Raw genomic sequence first — 20,376 nt, 5'->3', positions numbered from 1 at the left:
TCCACAAAGAGCTAGATTAAGTTCAAACTGAGGGACTTGTGAAGCAGCAATTACCTGGTAAACCATACTGTAGTTTTCAGAAAACTGTCATGTGCATTTTCTTATTTGATCTTCTTAATCTCCTTAACATAGTAAGTGATAGTATCATTACTTCCAGTATGTTTATGGGGAAATAGGCTCAGAGAGGTCGAGTAAATTGCCCATTTCATACAGCAAGTATCAGCTCGTATCAGGACTTGATTCCAAGTCGTCTGGCTCCAGATTCTGTGTTCTTTCTTCTAAACCAGTGCTGTGCAACAGAACTTTCTGTGATGATGGAAAAGCTGTCACTAGCCTCGTGTGGCTACTGAGCATATGAAATGGGGCTAGTGTGACTGATGCACTGAGTTTTTCATTTTACTTAACTTTAAATAGCCACATATCACAGTGCAGGTCTACACTGTGTTGCCTTCACTCATACGGCACAGAGCTCTGTGGAAATGATTTTAAATTATACACTAAGATCATCACTAGTATCTTCATACTGTGCTTTTGTAAAGAAAGGCTCTGACTGGCCTTTTAAAAAATGAAGTTTATTTCATTTTTGGACTATGAAAATTCTCAAGTAAATTTTATGGAAAATGAAGAAGAGAAATCATTCCTAATTCTACCAAGTGATAGCCACAATTAAACTTTCCCATTTTTATAATTGATCTTTTTGGGGGGAGGGCTGGAGCTTGGCTTCCAACAAATTTACATCGTGTCGCTTTCCTTCATTTCATAAGCACTCCTCTGTGTTCTTCAAACTCTGCCAAAACATAATTTTTAATGGCTGCGTAAGGTTTCAACATTCAACTAGAACCTGGAGCATCATTTAGTTTGAAAAAAATTACCACTAGGAGTGGTATCCAAGAATATTAGGGGAAAATTTCAAGGGTAATTAAGGTGAGTTTGACCATCTAAAGAAAAACGAAACAAATTAGAGCACACAACGGAAATCTGAAATGTTTATTTGCCAGTTGGCCAAATCGATAGTTCTCTGGTTCATTTGCTGTAACAGCAGGGGCAGTAAAGCTTAGTGGGGAAGGGTGAGGCCTCTGGAGCCAGAGTGCATGGTTGTATGTTAATCCCAGCTCGAACACACCTAGTTGTAGGACCTGGAGCAAGGATACCTCGCTGCTCAGTGCCCAGTTTCCTTTATCGCTAAAATGGCAATCACAATGACAGTATTCAGTTTAGTGGAGTAAGTGAGTTAAGAGACACAAAGCACTTTGAACTGTGTCTAGAACATTGAAAATGTTCAAGAAATGTCAGTTATTATTATCTTTCATCCAAACTTCTGGGTAAAACTTCAGACCAATTCTTTCAATTTCAGAGTAATTTTGACATTTTCTCAGTTCTTTAAAAACATCTGTTTGATATGGCTTCTATTGTTATGTTTTATTTGCTTTGCTTTTCAAGTACTTGAAAGCTGGTTTGACAACGTATTCAGTTACCATGAAGTTTTTTTTTTTCTGGTGTAAATTTGAAAATGATACATTATTTCTTGTAGTTTCACCCTGAAACAGAGATTTCAGTATCAGATTTGAACATGAAGATCTTCGTCTCCTTCCAAATGGAAAATAAGGATATATGTAAAAAGACTATTTGCAAATATGTGTGTGTTTATAATCTGTGATCTGGGAAGGAAATGCCAGGTACATATATAAACATGTATGAAGCTATTTAAGACCTTACATGTTGTACTACATAAAACATTGACTCAAGTCCAAAGGAATGGACCTTATTGGTCTGCTGAGATGTGTAGAGTTCACTTTTTGTTTTCCTAATTGGACTCTGAAACTACCAGTTTACACACAAAAAGTCTCATAATGATCAGGCTATGAGAGTCATTTGCGATTACAACCCCATTAATTTTATCAAAAATTCTGTTTGCTTTCAGTCTGCAATCTGCTGGTGTCGGTAACAAAATGATCTCTCTCTTTTTTTTTAAAGATTAGCACTTGAGCTAACTACTGGTGCCAATCATTTTTTTCTTTTCTTTTCTTTTTTTCTTCTTCTTCTCCCCAAAGCCCCCAGTACATAGCTGTATATTCTAGTTTTAGGTCCTTCTGGTTGTGCTATGTGGGACGCCACCTCAGCATGGCCTGATGAGTAGTGCCATGTCCACACCCAGGATCCAAAGTGGAAAACCCTGGGCTGCCAAAGTGGAGTGCACGAACTTAACCACTCAGTCATGGGGCTGGCCCCTGTTTTAAAATAGTTATAGCTAGGGCCAGCCCCGGTGGCCTAGTGGTTGAGTTTGGCATGCTCCATTTCAGCAGCCTGGGTTCAGATCCCGGGCATGGACCTAGACCATTTGTTTCTTAGTGGCCATGCTTTGGCAGCGGCTCACATAAAGAGGAAAAAAGAGGAAGACTGGCAATGGATGTTAGCTCAGGGGGGAATCTTCCTCAGCAAAAAAAAAAGGAAGAAACAAAGTTATAGCTTGGGGGCCAGCTCCATGGCCGAGTGGTTAAGTTCGCCCCCTCTGCTGTGGTGGCCCAGGGTTCGGATCCTGGGCGTGGACATGGCACTGTTCGTCAGGCCACGTTGAGGCGGTGTCCCACATCCCACAACTAGAAGGACCTGCAACTAAGATATACAGCTATGTACAGGGGGGTTTGGGGAGATAAAGCAGAAAAAAAAAACAAAAAGAAAGTTATAGCTAGTGTCTTACATCTATGGATAAAGAAAAGCCTTTTCTCCTGAGTTTTTGTCATCTGTAACAAATGAACCATTGAACCAACAAATGAGCTTATTGACCCTCTTTCCCTTTTTTCTTTGGCCACCAGGAAATTCAAGATTGAATTTTTCACTTCAATTTTAGTAATTGTATAGGACATTACAACACATTCTCAAGTTGATTTAATTTTGGCTATAGTTTCATTTTTTAGTCTGTTACATTCCCAGTGCCATGAATTTAGTTATTTATATTATTCATCTTATTGTTTACATGTTCTTGGAAGCCATGTCACATAATTTTGGCGCCAGGAGAGGAATAAATCACAGACATATCTTTGTATATATACATGCATATATAAATCTAATTTGCATCAGACATTGATTCATGTAGTATCTAAATTAATTGTCTTTTACACTAAATACAAATATTGGCATAAAAGCAAGTGAGAACCACAGTGAGATACCACTTCACACCCATTAGCACGGCTATTATTAAAAAAAACAGAGCTAGCCCCAGTGGCCTAGTGGTTAAATTCAGTACACTCTGCTGTAGGGGCCTGGGTTCGGTTCCCAGTCGTGGACCTACATTGCTCTGTTAGCAGCCATGCTGTGCTGGTGGCCCACATACTAAACAAATAGAGGAAGATGGCATGGATGTTAGCTCAGGGCAAATCTTGCCCAGCAAAAAACAAACAAACAAAACAAAACAAAAAAATAAGTGTTGGTGGGGATGTGGAGAAATTGGACCCCTTGCGCATTGATAGTGGGAATGTAAAATGGTGCAGCTGCTCTGGAAAACAGTGTGGCGGTTCCTCAAAAACATAAACAGAATTATCATATGATCCACCAATTCCTCTACTGGGTATATACCAAAAAGAATTGAAAACAAGGACTCAAACAGATATTTGTATACCAATGATCATAACAGTATTATTCACAATAGCCAAAAAAGATGGAAACAACTCCAAAAGTCCATTGATGCATGAATGGATGAAGAAAATGTAGTATATATACACAATGGAATATTATTCAGTCTTCAAAAGGAAGGAAATTCTGACACATGCTACAACATGGATGAACCACGAAGATATTGTGCTAAGTGAAATATGCCAGACACAAAAGGACAACCACTGTATGATTCCACTTATATGCAGTACCTAGATTAGTCAAATTCATAGAGACAGAAAGCAGAATGGGATCATCACTTAGGGATGATGAAAAAGCTTTGGAGATGGATGATAACGGAGTCACAAGGTGAAAGTACTTAATGCTACTGTCTGTACACTTATAAGTGGTTAAGGTGGTAAATTTTGTTATGCATATTTTACCACAGTAAAAAAAAAGCTCAAGACAGCTCAGAGGTGCAAAAAGGACAAAAATAAGATTCCATAAAATTAGGATTTCACTGGAGCTCATTAAAAAATGGTACACTGAGGGGCCAGCCTGGTGGCATGGTGGTTAAGTTTGTGTGCTCTGCTTTGGTGGCCCGGGGTTCACAGGTGGGGATCCCAGGCACGGACCTAGCGCTGCTCATCAAGCCACACTATGGCAGCATCACACGTAAAATAGAGGAATATTGGTACGGATGGTAGCTCAGCAACAATCTTCCTCACACACACACACACACACACACAAAATGGTATACTGAGTCAGTTTAACATATTCAAGAAAATCTTATGGTCTGCAAACTCCTTTTTCCTTATCTTTATGTCTAATATACCATAGTTAAACAAATTATATGATGTGCTGGTCAATGAATTTTTGAGGCCAAAGGCTTAGCTATATAAAAGATAAATGATTTACTTAATGCCTTAAAAAAGGGAACTATACAGCTAATATGAAGAAGAGTCTCTAAGAGATGGAACAAAATGTGCAGTTTATTACAATTAGACATGCTTTCGGCCAGCATTTAGTAAACTACGGCAGTAGGCCAAATATAGCCTGCCATTTGTGTTTATAAATAAAGTCTTATGAGAACACAGCCAAACCCTCTCCCGCCCCCCCCCCACCTTTTTTAATGTATTATCTACGTCTCCTTTTGCACTATAAGGACAGAGGTGAATAGTTTAGACAGAGATCGTATAGCCCACAAAACCTAAAATATTTACCATCTGGCCAGGCATAGAAAAAGTTTGCTGACCTCTGTGCTAAGAGATGTGCAGAGAACATCAAACACAGTTTCCTACTGCTAAGTAGCACAGTCACTTCTCCCTGCTTCCTATGCTGAGCAATGACTTGATATCAGGACCAATTTTTAAATTCTAACACATAACATATAAGACAGTCTTCTTGAGCTGCCTCTCCACCTCCTCCTCACCCCACCCCCCTGGCCATCCAAAGCTGTTTTCCAATTAACTGCACGGTCACAGAGATGAAACCTGGAAGAAGAGATCTCTGGGGAGGTTGTTGGCTCAGCTCCTAACACTTCTATGTAAACAATACTTTCTTTTGATTTCAAAAGAGACATAGAAGGGTTTGTGTTCATTTATTCATTCATTCGGCAAATACTTATTGAGCACCTACTATGTGCCAGCATTGGTGGACCTTGTCCTTCAAAGAGCTTACCTCAGAGTTAACAGAGCTAAAGAATTATGCTCCAGATACTGGAGTTGAGAATTAAGGCATTTTGTACTCATAAGGAAACTGAGGCACAGAGAGGTTAATCAGATTCTCAGTCATGAGCATCAGAGCTGGCACTTGAACCCTGACAGTCTGGATTAGAGTTGGTACCACAGCTGCCGCTAAGTGATTGCTACCATAGGCCTGTGGTGAGGAGTAAATGAAATGATCCATGTGAAGCTCGTCGTGCAGAACCTAGCACTAAATGCTCCAGAAATGTGAGCATAAGAAATTTGAACTAAAAAAAAAAAAAAAGATTTTTGAACTTGTGGTATGAATCTTGCCCTTATGTAGGATTCTTGTGTTTACAGGGAAACAGGCAAGAGCCAACTTCAAACCAGTCAGCCTGAGAAGCCTAGCCTGCGAGTTCTGGTGCAGACTGGTGTCCAGTCTCCCGGATTCCATTCATAGCAGGTCAGCTGTCTGGCAGTGTGGTTCTCCACTGGTGACGTGGCTCCGGCACCCAAGTGGAAGCCTGTTTCTCACCTAACCCTTGGCTAGAGCAGTTTGCAGAGAACCTGAAGAAACTTGCTGCATTGGATGCAGAAGGTCCGGTCATCCACGTGGATGCCAGATCCCCTGAGGCAGGACTCTCCCAAACAGAGCCATCCTCTCGTACACACTAAATGCATTAGTGTTCACTGAAGGCCGCTTGCGTTAAACAAACATGGCAATGTGTTTGAAACAAATCATTTATTCACAGTTGGGCATATAAAACAGAGAAAAATATACTTCTAAATCAAGCTATTACTATTCTCAATGATTAGCTAGACTTTTTGTGGTCTTTACTTTAGGTTGAGTTTGAGCTTCTCAGGGTAAAATAAAATTTCAGAGTTAACTCAGACTTAAAGCAGAAATCATCAAGGATTTGAATTCCCTTCTTAGTGCTGGTTCAAGCATGTACCTTTCAGTAGGATTTTCACTTTGAGCTGAGATGTTTTAGAGGGCAAGGGGTACCATTGTACTGGGAAATATTTCCAATGTTTACCAACCAGTCTTTACCTAGGATCAAAAAGAGGCATGAGTTTACTCTACAATTATCCAAACTACCAGTTAACTTTGGTTCACAGCTCTCGGGGTGTGTGTGTGTGTGTGTGTGTGTGTGTGTGTGTGTGTGTTTGAGATTAATATGCAATTTGGAATTCTTGGAAGAGTTTTATTTGCTGACCAATGGACACATTGCAATTTGAAGATATATTCAGTGGGGAGCAGTGACTTCCAGTATCTAGCTGGAATTTAATTCAGTGGAAGGTTGTACAATGTATTTATCTAAGCGGTAATTCTATCTCTGTTTGCAGTTACATTTCTATTTTGATGTCCCTTATTTATACCACAAAATTTTTGTCTTGACTACAGTCACTTCTTAGGCATGACCTCACATACACAATGTACAGATATTAAAATACATACCATACTGGTTAAGAGCGAAGACTCTGGAGTCAAAGAAATGTGAGTTCAAATCATGACTGTGTCACTTACTAGCTGTGTCCTAGGAGGCAAATTGCCTGAGCTCCATTTCCACATCTCTAAGATGGTTCCAGTAATAGCATCCATTCCAGAGGATTGGTGCCAGGATTAAATGACATTTAATGCCACAAATCAGGGAGGAAAAAAATGGAAGGCCAGCTTCTCCAAAAAGTTTCCGAGATTTGGCCTCACCCTGGGCATTTATGTTACTGTCCTGGGCCAAGTTACCACCACCCATTAGAGTAAACAGCAGAGAGAACACTCCCACCACCAGGCAGGCCTCTGGCACTGGGACATTTCTGTTCCCTCAGAGTCTGAAAGTGTAAAAGGAGTTCCGCTCAAAATGGAGGCAGAGTACCAAAGGTGAAGCTGGGGACTGAAGCACAGGCTCTTTTTTTTCCTGTCTCAACTGGCAATCTCTTGCTATTTGAAGGCATGGCCCTTGGGACACACAAAAGTCCTTCCATGACTCTCTTATTTAGGTAAAATCCTGAAAGGCCTAAAGAGGCAGCGGAATAATGACATGCTGGGCCATCCCTCCTGTCTGCTCCTGGCTAATCTGAGAAGAGTTCATTCATACTGGGTCTTCAACTGCTGGTACAGATTTTGTTATAGCAAAACACATCATTCAGTGAATGATTGTGTTGGATAAACAGAGCCAAAGCCAAGAGGCTCACTTTTCCCAGGCATTTCTATCAACACATCCCTGAAGATGAGGCATTTCGCTGTGGGTTCCCAGGGACACTGCCTGTAGACCACGAGAGGGGTACAGTCACCGCCCGAGAAGGGGAGAGTGGAGGTATTTTCTGTAGGAGTTTGGCAGCACAAACACCCGTTAAGAATCTGTTATCTGGTTCCCTTTAAATAAGGATTACATACTTAGACTCTTCTCAATAGGTCTTTGGGGGTAACGCTGAAAAAAGTGAAACCCATAAATTCAACACACATCTGCCACCTGGATTAACATTTTCCCAAATTGTGAACCAGCAGTGGAGGGATTTCTAGCTTCACCCCTTATCTTAGCTCCTTTGACCTAAACCTTTGAGGATCTGGCAAGGAACAGAAAGGCCGACTAGGAGACAGATGCCAGAAAGGAGAAGGAAGAAGGAGAAACAGCAATGGCTTATATCATATAATAATAGCTTGAATATATATAGTGTTTTGCAATTTATAAAATTTTCACATACATTATCTAATTTCACAAAATCCCAGAATTTGAGTTGCAAAGGGCCCTTAGGTATCGTTTAACACAGGATTTCTTAACCTTGTTTCCTAGTGACATTTTGGGTGTGATAATTCTATGTTGTGGGGGGCTGTCCTGTGCATTGCAGGATGTTTCATAGCATCCCTGCCCTCTGCCCACTAGATGCCAGAAGCCCCCCAACCCTCCAGGTTTTGACAACCAAAAATTTCTCACTGCTGAGAATTACTGATTAAGCCTGACTATCTTGGAGCTGTAAACAGATTATATACTTGCACATGGCAGGTACTAATTAAATAGTAGGAGAAGTTGTTATTTTATACTCTCCACCTCCAGCCTGGGCTCAATGTCTTGATCTGGCTCTTATTGTCAAGGCTGTCAGGACTGAGAAATGCACAACATGTTTTAAAGGTCCAAAGTAGTGTCTCTATGATACCAAACTACTCATTTAATTTGGTTGAAAACCTATCAATTTAATTTTTCAAGCCAAACAGTTACCACCATGAAGCCCTATCACACTGCTTCGGTTGTCGAATTGATTTATCATCAGAGGCAAACTGACAGGCCTGGGTCACACAAACACCACTTCTGCAATCAGGCCAAGGATCCGCCAAGCTACTGAAGTGCTTCATTTAAATTCAGACCCCTTTGCTTCACGGACACATGAAAACTGCTGACATTATGGTTTTTAAGGCTTGGACCTTTCTCAAATGTCACTGCTGGTTTCTTCAATAATGTAGAAAGCCTCACTTACGATTCAGAGTCTTTTCTTTTTAAAGACATACTATGAACAATCACTAAAAATGTGCTCCTAGGACACAGTCAATTCACTGGTACTAAAATCAACCTCCCTACCCCTTAGGCAAAAGGCAAGGATTTGATGGGACAGATGATCAAATGACATTTGTGGATAGATTCATTCATTCATTCATTCAAACACTGATTGAATACTTGCTGTATGCCAGGCCATACTAGGTATTTGGGGATACAGTGATGACTGCTGCACAGTTCCTGGGGTTCCTAGTCTACAAAGGGTGGAAGAAGGAGGGAGAGGAAGAGAGAGCAGAGGGAACACCATGAGCAAAGATGGGCAGCCACATAAGATTATTCATACGTTCTTTCAACAAACATTTTATTGAGCGCCAAAGCTATGACAGTCGCTTAGTAAAGTCTACAAGCAACACTGGACCATAGGTCAAAACAGAACCCAAGGAGGAACCCAATTATAACAGGTAGACAAGGACTGGGAATCTGCATGTCTGGTTTAATTATATTTAGAGACAGATGGAAATTCTGCAAGGGTGAAGCTCTCTTTATCCTCCTACACTTAGAACTAATTATATTATATGCCACAATATCGCAAATGTAATACATACACAATGATCTTGTAATAGAATGCATTAATTAAAATCATGAAATTCAAAATCCATTTTATTGAGCATTTTTATGAGCCAGACACTTTGCTGACTGCCATCGCTTAGCACAGTGAGATGATGACAGAGGAGGACACTGTTCCATGACACGTCTAGTATTTCTCGGAAAGTGGCTGTGGACTATATTTCACTTACACGCTAAGAAGAGAGCGGCACTAAAGGAGAACAGCTGACTTAAATACAGTCCTCCCTGGGGGGAAGAAGACGGAAGCAGCACAGGTACCCCTAGTTTTAATGGGGAAAAAATCACTACCGCCTGCCAGTCTTTCCTCCTTATTCATGTTTCCTCCGCCTTTTCTTTTTCTTCATCATTTTTTTCTCTTTCTCCTCTTAAATTCTCATTTAATATCTCTGTTTTTCCAATGTAATTACCTTGGTTAACAAGTCCCCCAGAGTAACATACAGAAATAGAGTAATGCTCCTGTCTGATTAGCAGTTTGCTTTAATCCTTGTTTAAATAAAACACACACACAGATCGCTTTTTATTGGGTATTCACCATTTGAACGAAATGTAGTAATATATGGTTGAAAACTAAGGAAGAGAAGATAATTTGTCAGTTATGAATTATTTGAATGCTAAATTTATAATTTTTTGAGGTAGAATTTGCAGATATTTGGAAAAAACAAAGCTGCTCTATTCTGAGGAAAGATATTTATGAAAAGCAGGAGGAGGAGGAGAAAGAGAGGAGGAGAACCAGTGTTCTCAATCTTTATAATTTAACACGGCAAAGTTAGTCAGAAATTTACATGAAAGTTACAGATGATAAAAGTTACACAGAAAGCAGAACTATATTAGTTAAAGAAACTCATGAAATATAGACTTAAATTTTAAGAAGGGAAAGGAGGAGAAAATATATATCTAGAGTTGTACTGAACCTAGAGCATTTAGAATGAAATGTTTAGGTGTCAGGAAGCTCAGGATTTTCCATGAATATTAAACTCCTAGGACGACTGTTGGAATTAATTGCTGTTTAGGTCTCATGTACTCTGTACTTTCATTGGGTGGACTTGAGTTAATATTTCAATTGAAAAACTAAGACAAAATGCCCCTGATTGGGGCTAGTCCTTTATTCCCAGGCTCACAGAGAAATACTGGATATTCTTTGAGTTGATAAACTGTGAAATGACTTTATTGCTTCAAAGGAAATATGTTATACCAGTCTTGCAACTGTTTTTGGAAAGCATGGCTTATCTTATCCCACCCTGCATCAGAAAATTTAGCTGGTTATTTCCTCTTTCTCCAAATCCTCTTTAATGGCAGAGAACCCACAGTGGCAAACAGTTTATCCTTGATAAACCAGTCCCTATGAAAACCAAGAGGGGGCGGGTTAGGTCCCAGTTTGTCGCTCATAGGTCCTGAAGCCAGAGTATGAGTAGATTTAACACTAATTTATTAGGGATTTGGGCATCCAACTGCCAATACCAAGGTTTCTAATGTTGAGAATCTAATTCATGTGGAGAATCCTGCAACTGTGAGTTATATTAGTGTGGCGCTGTTATCTCTAAGCCCGTCAAGAGAGCAGCCAGTCCAGCACAGACCTTTGGTCTTGGTGATACTAGGTGAGGCAGCTTCCACAGTGTCGGGATTTCTTCTTATTTCTCAAGATTCTGCAAGTGAAGGCTTGGAAGCACACCTAGGTTCTGTCCACAATAAGAGAACTGGGATAACTGTTTTGGAAACACGGTTTGCCCACATAACCTAGTTTTGTTTCTCTACAGCAGCATGGAGAGAAATTTATTTTTGTACAAAAGATGTTTTTATTTACTGTAGCCCACAGTTCACAGCCACATTCAGCGTGGGGTGTCCTCTCTCCTTCCCTCTGCTGCCAAGTGTAAGTACATACATAACATAGACACAGGCACACACTCCCTTTTTTCTTCTTAGCCTAAAACTCTATCTACCTCTGCTGTTCTTTGGTTGCGGGTTTCATCAAGCATGTTTACGTCAAAACATTTGCTGATCCCAGCCCCTGCCTCACGGCTGTATCCTGGTTACGAGAGCTGAGCCAGCTGAATTGTTAGTTCCCCACTTGCTTTGGCTTTCTCTCACCTGTCTGTTGGGAAACCACCCAAGCCTTACACCTGGAAGAAAAGTCAGTGAAGATGAGCGTTAGGCGTGAATGTGTGCCACTTGCCTAACCGGCTGACACTCATCTTCACTGAGACTTGGTGGGAGTGACAAGTACCTCTTTAAAAAGAATCCTGGCCCTCACCTTACACCATATACAGAAATTGACTCAAAAGCCATCAAAGACCTCAATGTAAGAGCTAAAGCTGTAAAACTCTTAGAAGAAAATATAGAGGAGAAGCTTCAAGACATTGGATTTGGCATTGATTTCTTGGACATGACGCCAAAAGCACAGGTAACAGAAGAAAAAAGTAGATACATTGGATTGCATCAAAATGAAAACCTTTTGTGAATCAAAGGACACTATCAGCAGAGTGAAAAGGTAAACCCATGAAATGGGGGAAAATAACCTCTTACAATCTTAAGGAATTAATACCCAGAGTATATAAAGAATTCCTACAATGCAACAACAACAAAACAAACGAACCAATTTAAAAATAGGCAAAGGGCTGAATAGGCATTTCTCCAAAGATGACTCACAAATAGCCAACAAGCGTATGAAAAGATGCCCAACAACACTAATCATTAGGGAAATGCAAATCAAAGCCACAATGAGATACCAGTGCACACCCACTAGGATGGCTGTTATAGAAAAAACAAACAGAAAACAAGAAGTGTTGGCAAGGATGTGGAGAAATTGGAACCCTTGTGCATTGCTGGTGGAAAATGTGAAGTGGTGCAGCTGCTGTGGAAAACAGTTTTGAGGTTCCTCAAAAATTTTAACACAAGATTATCAGATGATCCACCAATTCCACGACTAGGTATACACCCCGAAGAATTGAAAGCGAGGACTCAAACAGATATTTGTACGCCCGTCCCATAGCCAAAAGGTGGAAATAGCCCAAAGGTTCATCAATCCATGACTGGGAAACAAAATGTGGTATATACACACAATGGAATATTATTTAGCCTTAAAAAGGAAGGAAATTCTGACACATGCTACAACATGGATGAATGTTGAAGACACCAGGAAATAAAGCAGACACAGAAGGACAAATATTGTATAATTCCACTTATATGAGATACCTGGAATAGTCAAATTCATAGAGACAGGAGAATGGTGGTTACCAGAGGGTGGGGGGAGGGAGGAATGGGGAGTTATTGTTTAATGGGTACAGAGTTTCAGTTTGGGAAGAGGAGAAAGTTCTGGAGATGGATGGTTGTGATATTTGCAGAATAATGTGAATGTATTTAATGTTTCTGAACTGCACACCTAAAAATGGTAAATTTTATGGTATGCATATTTACCACAATAAAAAAAGACAGTCATGGAAAACCAACACAGGTAATATATGGAAAAAAAGGAGGATGGAGTATGGATTTTTAAGAGAAAATGATTAGAAAAATGATGTTCTAGGTTATGCAGCTTTTTTCTTCATGTTTGCAGTTCAAATTGCAGAGAGAGACAAATGGTCAATATCTTAGCAAATGAGATTTTTAAATAACTGTGAAATCTAGTCAAAAAGTGTCCTCGTTGCAAGATTAAGATTAGAGCTGGTCTGGGACCGGCTCCGTGGCCGAGTGGTTAAGTTCCCACATCCCACAACTAGAAGGACCTGCAACTAAGATATACAACTATGTATGGGGGGGTTGAGGGAGATAAAGCAGGAAAAATTAAAAAAAAAAGAAAATTGGCAACGGTTGTTAGCTCAGGTGCTGATCTTAAAAAAAAAAAAAGATTAGAGCTAGTCTGAGGCACCATTACAATTCCTTTGTGCTTTTAGATTTGGGAAGTTATTCCAATATCTATAAATATCTTTTTTTTAAGTACAGAACAAATGAAAGGGACATGTGACAAAACAGATCAGAACAAAGTGGCACAAAATCTGAGTAGAAAGGACTCCTACAAATATTTATGAAGTGTCCACTCTATGTTAATACGTAAGGGACAATCTACCTCAGAGATTTCTTTAAACTGTATTGTATCTATATGATGATGGATGTTAGCTGAACCTATTGTGATAATCACTTCACAATATACATAAGTCAAACCCTCATGCTGTACATTTTAAACTTTACAGTGGTGTCTGTCAATTATTTCTCAAAACTGGAAAGAAATATTACCTCAGAGAGAAAGATCAACTGGCCAGTGGTGCACTTTCTTGCCAAAGTTTGGCCTGGTCTCCCTGAAATTGTTCAGTGCAGCTCAGTAGTTGAATCAGACAATTTTACCATTTCTGGTAGGTGTCGGTGGTAATGGTGAAGCATAGGTAAATATTCATGAACTTCTTCACTCCTTTAACTTGTTTGGTGTGTTCCAAAGTTTGAAAATCTGATAAAAATCCATGAACAGTGCAAGTGCAGACTTTTAGTGTGCGTGCATTTGGGGAGCAATGGGTGTCAGGGTGAGGATGAAGAGTGGGCAGAAGTGAGATTCTAGTCATGGTTCTACCAATCCCTCTGAAGCCCACTGACCATTTCCTTGCTTTGGGGTCCTCAGCACTTGGTATTTTATCTATTACTTGTGCATTATAGATGTTAGAGCTACAAGAAACCTTAGAGGCCATCTTGAAGGATTTTCTTATTACTTTACTTTTACATTTAAAAAATGATTAACTTAAAAGTTTTTCCTAGTATTTAGTGCAGGGAAACTTTTCTCTCCTAAAGAACTGATGCACTTTCATTGCTGGATGATGGGAGTTATACAACACGTCATGTTCACAGTTCGGTGCAGCCGTCTACATATGATCTTTGGTGTTGTGGTTACTACCTCATGTGCTCATGTATTTTTACTAAAAACCACCTCAGACACGCTTTAGAAATGGACAAGGTTCAAACTGAGCCTCTCACTTTAATGAAGAAGAAACAGACCTTGAGCAATTAATGGACCTAATGCAACGCTCAGTATTTTTGAGTTTGTTGTTTGTCTGGACACATTGACTAAATTAAGCTTCTCATAGACAATGAAAAGATATTCTTTTGTTCTCCTGAAGCACATAGTACAGAAATGAACAAAAGTGGTGATAATAAATACCCAGCGAATGAACGCAGGCCTTCTATATGTATCTCCCATAAACAGATCCAAGAGATTGAGTGTGGTGCACGATGTTGGTTGGATGGTACCATCTTTTGTGTTTAGAGACCTGATATTGGTTAGGGCTGGGCGGGGCCGGGGGAGGGAATTTATTTCCTGAGCTTCCCTAGAAATATTTATGATTTTAAACCTTCTTAAAGTGATAGAACTTAATCTTTACATGTATGCGTGACATGAACATTGTCATATATAATGGGTTGGGACAGATGGGAGGGCAAGTCTAATTGAGTACATTTCTGGAAGACAGTTTGACAATATCAAGAGCTTTACAGTGTTCATTGAAAATAGTTCCTTCTCGTTAGCCCGATGATTCCATTTATAGAAATTTACCCCCAAGAAAATAATCAGAGACGCAAATAAAATTTATAGTCAAATATGTTCACTATAGTGGTATTTATAATGTTAATGTAATTACCATTAAAGTGTATATATATGTGACGTAACAAACATAATGTTCAACAGTATGGAAATGGCTAAATTATGGCATAGTTGTAGGCTAGAATGCTCATTTCATGTTCTCAACTATGTTGACCTTGTTAAATAATATTTTATAATATATACGAAATATTTAAAAAAACAAAAAAGCAATAAATATACCATAATGTTAACTGTGGTTATCTTTGGCTTATGGGAATATAGGTAATTTTATATTTTTCTTTAATGTCCAGGTTTCCTTTAATGAATATGCTTTTATAAAAAGAAAAATATATATAATTTAAAAAAACTGAACTCTCTGAGGCCTTGAATTCAGTGGACGAGGTCCAGGATGCAGCCTAGAGGATAGGAAAAGAAGGGAGTTTTTTGGGAGGTGGGGGGTGGGGAGTTGTTGGGCACATTGTTGTCACCAATAGCCCCTCCCCGACATACAGAGTTCTACTGCCTCCACCTTAGGGAGCAATGTAGGGGCTGTGGCTGTGGCTGGGGAGGGCCGGCTGTGCAAGGTTCAGGGTGAAGGTGACAGAAGTAGCCTTTCTTTTTATGCTCCCTGTTCCTGCTATATAGCATACGTGGGATAGTCAGCCACAGAAAAATAATACTTTCTATCTGTGGGGAATTATGTAATTGTGAAAGTGCATCTACATATGTTGTAATTCACTGGATTGGCATGATTTGGAGAGTCTGACATGAGAGTTATTTTTACCTTATGTGACAGGTGAGGAGACAGAAATTAGAGAAGGCATGGGGATTGTTCAGGAAGTATACTTCCTAGCTTGTACAAAGGACCTGTCCTTGTGTCCAACACTTGCAAAAGACGAGTCTGATTGAAATACCCTTGACCTCTTCTGGGGGGTGTAAGAGGCAGATTTATAAGCAATACACAATTTGGCAGTCTAGGTTAAGATTCGGCACTCTCACTGCTATGGCCAGGGTTCATTTCCTAGTCAGGGAACCACACCACCCATCTGTCAGTTGTCATACTTGGTGGCTGCGTGTTGCTGTGATGCTGAAAGCTATGCCACGGGTATTTCAAATCCCAGCAGGGTCACCCAGGGTGGACAGGTTTCAGTGGAGATTCCAGACTGAGACAGAGGAGGAGGAAGGACCTGGCCATCCACTTCCCAAAAAATCAGCCATGAAAACCCTACGAATTGTAGTGGAGCGCTGTCTGATGGAGCGCCAGAAGTGAGAGGATGGCACAAAAGACCGGGCAGGGTTCTGCTCTGCTGTACACAGGGTCGCTAGGAGTCGGAATCAACCCGAGGGCATAACACACACAGTTATTCCTCATCTCCTAACTCCTAAGATGCTCTCAGATGCAAATAGTAGCAGTACTTTTTCCTCTTGGGCCACAAAGATGTAAATGGAACGATGAAATAAGGATTTATATTGTGGGTTGAAAACGACTTATCATGTTGTATATACCACAAATGTTGCCGCATAAACACATACCAGGTACACATTGTCTAAGCAGCAGATGTCTTGGTTGATAAGAATGAAAATTTATGGTTTTCCTTCAGTGAAGAAGAAAAGGACACTAGCAGGTGTACTCACCCAAAATCACCAGTTTGATTGGTCTGGTCCTTTACAGGCAGTAGAACAGGAATATACAGCGAAATTCAGGCAGCTTGCTTGGGATTTCTCAGTTCAATTTTTTGTGTGCCCTTTGAGGCAAATCCTAAGGGGTTAAAAAAAAAAGCCAGAAATGTTTTCTATTTCAATATAATTTTCATTGTGTTACAAATTTTGGGCCATTTTCTTCAAAAAATGGACTACCATTACTCTATCATGTTCTCTACAAATCAAGAAATGCAATCCTTTATTTGTCCTCCTATCCTTGAAGGAATAGGGAACAGTAATCAGAAAATGAGCAATTTCTTCCATTTGTTGTATTTTTCCCCCTGCTTTCTTTAGAGCACCCATGACTTCAAGGTGAACAACACAATGTTTAGGAAGGAATAAAGATGTAGCCTGTGTTTTATGCTTATAAAAAGAGGTGGTACCCTTTACAGAGATAGTAGTATCTAGCTCATGGGGTGCCCCTCTCCATTTGGGGGCTTGTGCAACACACCACTAATGGATCATCACACTCTTTCCTGCTAAATCCAGAGAAAGTCTCAAAAACCACCGAAATAAGCGCTCCAGCCAACCACTACCGACTGATCAGAGTTGATATGAAAGTGACTTGCTATTCCACCCTAAAATGTGTAGTTACGACTCTTCTGAAGATGTTCATAGCATGGAGAGTCCTACAAAAGATAGGATTTGGGGCAACTAGACTTTTAAGGTGAACACGATGTAGCCTATACAGAAGTCGAAATAGAATGACATACACCTGAAATTTATATAATGTTATAAACCAACGCTGCCTCAGTAAATAAACAAAAAATAGGATTTGGGGTCCTACGGTAATCTTAAAAGTCATGATAGAGAAAATATTCAACTTAAGAAAGTTTAGGTTCAAGATAAGGGTATTTTGGCTGAGACATTAAAATATATCCTAAGTACAAAACTGTTACCTTTATTTCACATCTGGAAATATAATCTGCCAGACTTTGGGAATATTCTCTCCCAACTTCTGAGAGCCCTCATCAAGCCATCTGAAGATCCAGATAACTTCTAAGTGTCCAGATCTATCAGATTCAATATGGCACAGAGGCTGCAAAACCAGACCAGGAGGCCCTAGAAGAGCAGGGTTTTAATTCTAGCTCTGCCGTGCCTTGCTCTGTGTCCTTAGGCAAATCATTGCATCTGTCCGAGCCAAAGTTTGCAGTCTTGAAGGAAAATAAGGAGTTGGATTACTAGTAGTTTTCACACTGGTTTTTCATTTTTTTGTTTGTTTTTTTTTTAGGTGTAGCACCCTTTCTTCCACCAAAACTTTACTTAGATGCACAAACAAAACTGATGAAACAGGAGCTGGCTGAAGTGGAGGGAGGGGATGCATCTCCACCCATTCTGCTCCATCGTCCACTAGGGCTGTGCACGGACACCACAGGATCTTCAGGACTACCGAGAGCACAGTTTGGAACCTGCCAGTTAAATGGCCTCTAAAGTCACTTACAGCTCCAAAATTATTCTGCCGGAACTATCTTTATATTGCAACGACAGGCAAAGCATTCATTAGGATTCATCATCTTATGGGAAAACAAGCGATAAAACTAAACCATGAGCTGGCTTCATCCTTATTATCAATGATCTACTAAAAAAAAAAAAAAATGCCACACCATCAAATACATCATAGAGTGATAGCTGTTAAACTATTTACTTTTCAAAGCCTATAATCCTCACCCAAGTCTATGAGGACGATTTCCTAAAAGCTGCATCCTGGATAATACCTAGTGACCAACGTCACAGTGTTTGATAAGTAAAAATAAATGTGCAAATTGCAAGGTGTGTCCTGAAATACATTCTATCCTGTTGAGGCAACAGAGTAAAATTTAGACTCCTGCACTATTCATTTACTAGCTAAGTGAATCCAGACAAATTTATTCAACTTTTCTGAGCCTCAGTTTCCATGTCTATAAAGTGGAGCTAATACCTTGTTGGACTGTATGTAGAACAAAGAAAATATTGATAAAGCACCATTCCCGGCACGTACTTTGTGCAGAACTGTGAGTTTTCTCATCATCTTAATTTGCCTCCCCTGATTTTTTACCCTCTCTCATCTCTTGTCATACCATATGTAGATTTGAAAGCTGTTTCAAATCCATTTTTGGAATGAAGTAGGGTACAAATAAATATAAGAAATTAATAAATGTATTTTTTCCAAAAAGATGCTCCAGTCTAATATCAAGTTCCAGGTCAACTCTCAATCATAAATCTAGGCTAAAAATACCTTCTCATCCCCACCCTCCACCAAGGAATGAGAATTCTGTTTCTTGAAAGCAAATCCTTTCTTAAGATTACCCAGGGATGCTAGCACACAAAGGCCTAAAGGTAGAAGGAGAAAGCCAGGGCAAGAGTCAGGTAACAGAGTTCTAGCCCTCACTCTGCCACCAGCAGCATATGACCGGGGGCATGGACTTCACTTTCTGGGACTCAGCATCCTCACCCATATACTGAAGCTGATGTGAACACCTCATGTGAGAGTTGTTAGAAGGATAAAATAAGATACTACACCTGAAAGCATCTTGTCAACTGCCAACCATCATCTCCTGCCTCGACAGCTTCAGTAGTTCCCAACTGACTTCATCCTGTCCACTCTTGCTCTCACGGCAGGCAAAGTGACTTTTTAAAAACACACAATTTGATCTTATCACTCTGCTCTTAGACCCTCGCCGAATCCCCCTGCCTCGTCAGCTTGTTCTCATCCTTCAACTCCTCGGAAGCCATCCCTGGAGCCCCCCAGATATGTTCCTGCAATGTCATATAATGCCTCATAGCAAGCCTCATAACACTAGGTTGAACCAAATGAAATTGCCATTTTGGAGGACAAAAACAGTAGAATATTGATAAGTTTGTATGGTTTAACCTTACAAGAATTGGTATAACAGTGGTCATTTCCAGTCGATTGTAAACTTGACCAGGGCAGAATACAGATCTGACTCACGACTATAATTCCAGTGCCCCACACCCCACATGTCACACAGTTGGTGCTTAATTGTTTAGTATGAGATGTTGTTACTACCTTTTTAAGGCTAAGCACATAGTTATTTTTCTTTTTTCTTTTTTTTTTTTGAGGAAGATTAGCCCTGAACTAACTGCTGCCAATCTTCCTCTTTTTGCTGAGGAAGACTGGCCCTGAGCTAACATCCATGCCCATCTTCCTCTACTTTATATATGGGACACCTGCCACAGCATGGCTTGACAAGTGGTGCCATGTCCACACCCAGGATCCTAACTGGCGAACCCCGGGCTGCCAAAGCGGAATGTGTGAACTTAACCTCTGTGCCACCAGGCCCGCCCCTAAGCACATAATTTTTATATCATCATGGGCAGTTTTTATTCAAATGCTACTTTTGAGTTCCCAGGAATAAAATGAAGAAATGGAATGAAAAAATTAAGATTTTCATTTCTAGCATTTCTGGAAAGCACAAATTCTAGTTCAGTGTAACACATATCATCAGGGATAGAATTTAGCTCACTATACGGTATCATTTATGGATTTTTTAAGCTCAAATATGTCGCACCAATGGGCAGAATGAAAACAACTCTCAGAGGAAACCAGATGATTTGGATTTACATCTTTTTACAGCTTTCGCCATGTGACAGCAAATCAGCTAGGGGGAAAAACGACAGCATCTAAAAGAGCGCTAGACTTGAAACTGGGGAATTTTCAAATACGCTTCCCCAAGACATTCAAAAGGAACGCGGCCTAAAGCATTCCCAGATCACCTTCTCCAACTGTGCCAAA

The 20,376-nt window shown here is 40.0% G+C and overlaps 1 protein-coding gene across 19 annotated transcripts in view; it reads right to left on the bottom strand.

The window, feature by feature from the left end:
- RBM47 (RNA binding motif protein 47) overlaps window positions 1–20,376 on the bottom strand; it is a 148,452-nt gene that overhangs the window by 11,819 nt on the left and 116,257 nt on the right. For all 19 annotated transcript variants that reach the window (XM_008524038.2, XM_008524036.2, XM_008524046.2 and 16 more), the window contains one exon: window positions 16,578–16,701. The gene's annotated coding sequence lies outside the window, so the exon portion shown is untranslated. The remainder of the gene's footprint in view (window positions 1–16,577; window positions 16,702–20,376) is intronic.

Source organism: Equus przewalskii, chromosome 3 (assembly GCF_037783145.1).
Source record: "Equus przewalskii isolate Varuska chromosome 3, EquPr2, whole genome shotgun sequence".
NCBI lineage: Eukaryota > Metazoa > Chordata > Mammalia > Perissodactyla > Equidae > Equus > Equus przewalskii.
Note: the sequence above shows the minus strand (reverse complement) of the source record. Positions and strands in the feature narration are given on the sequence as shown.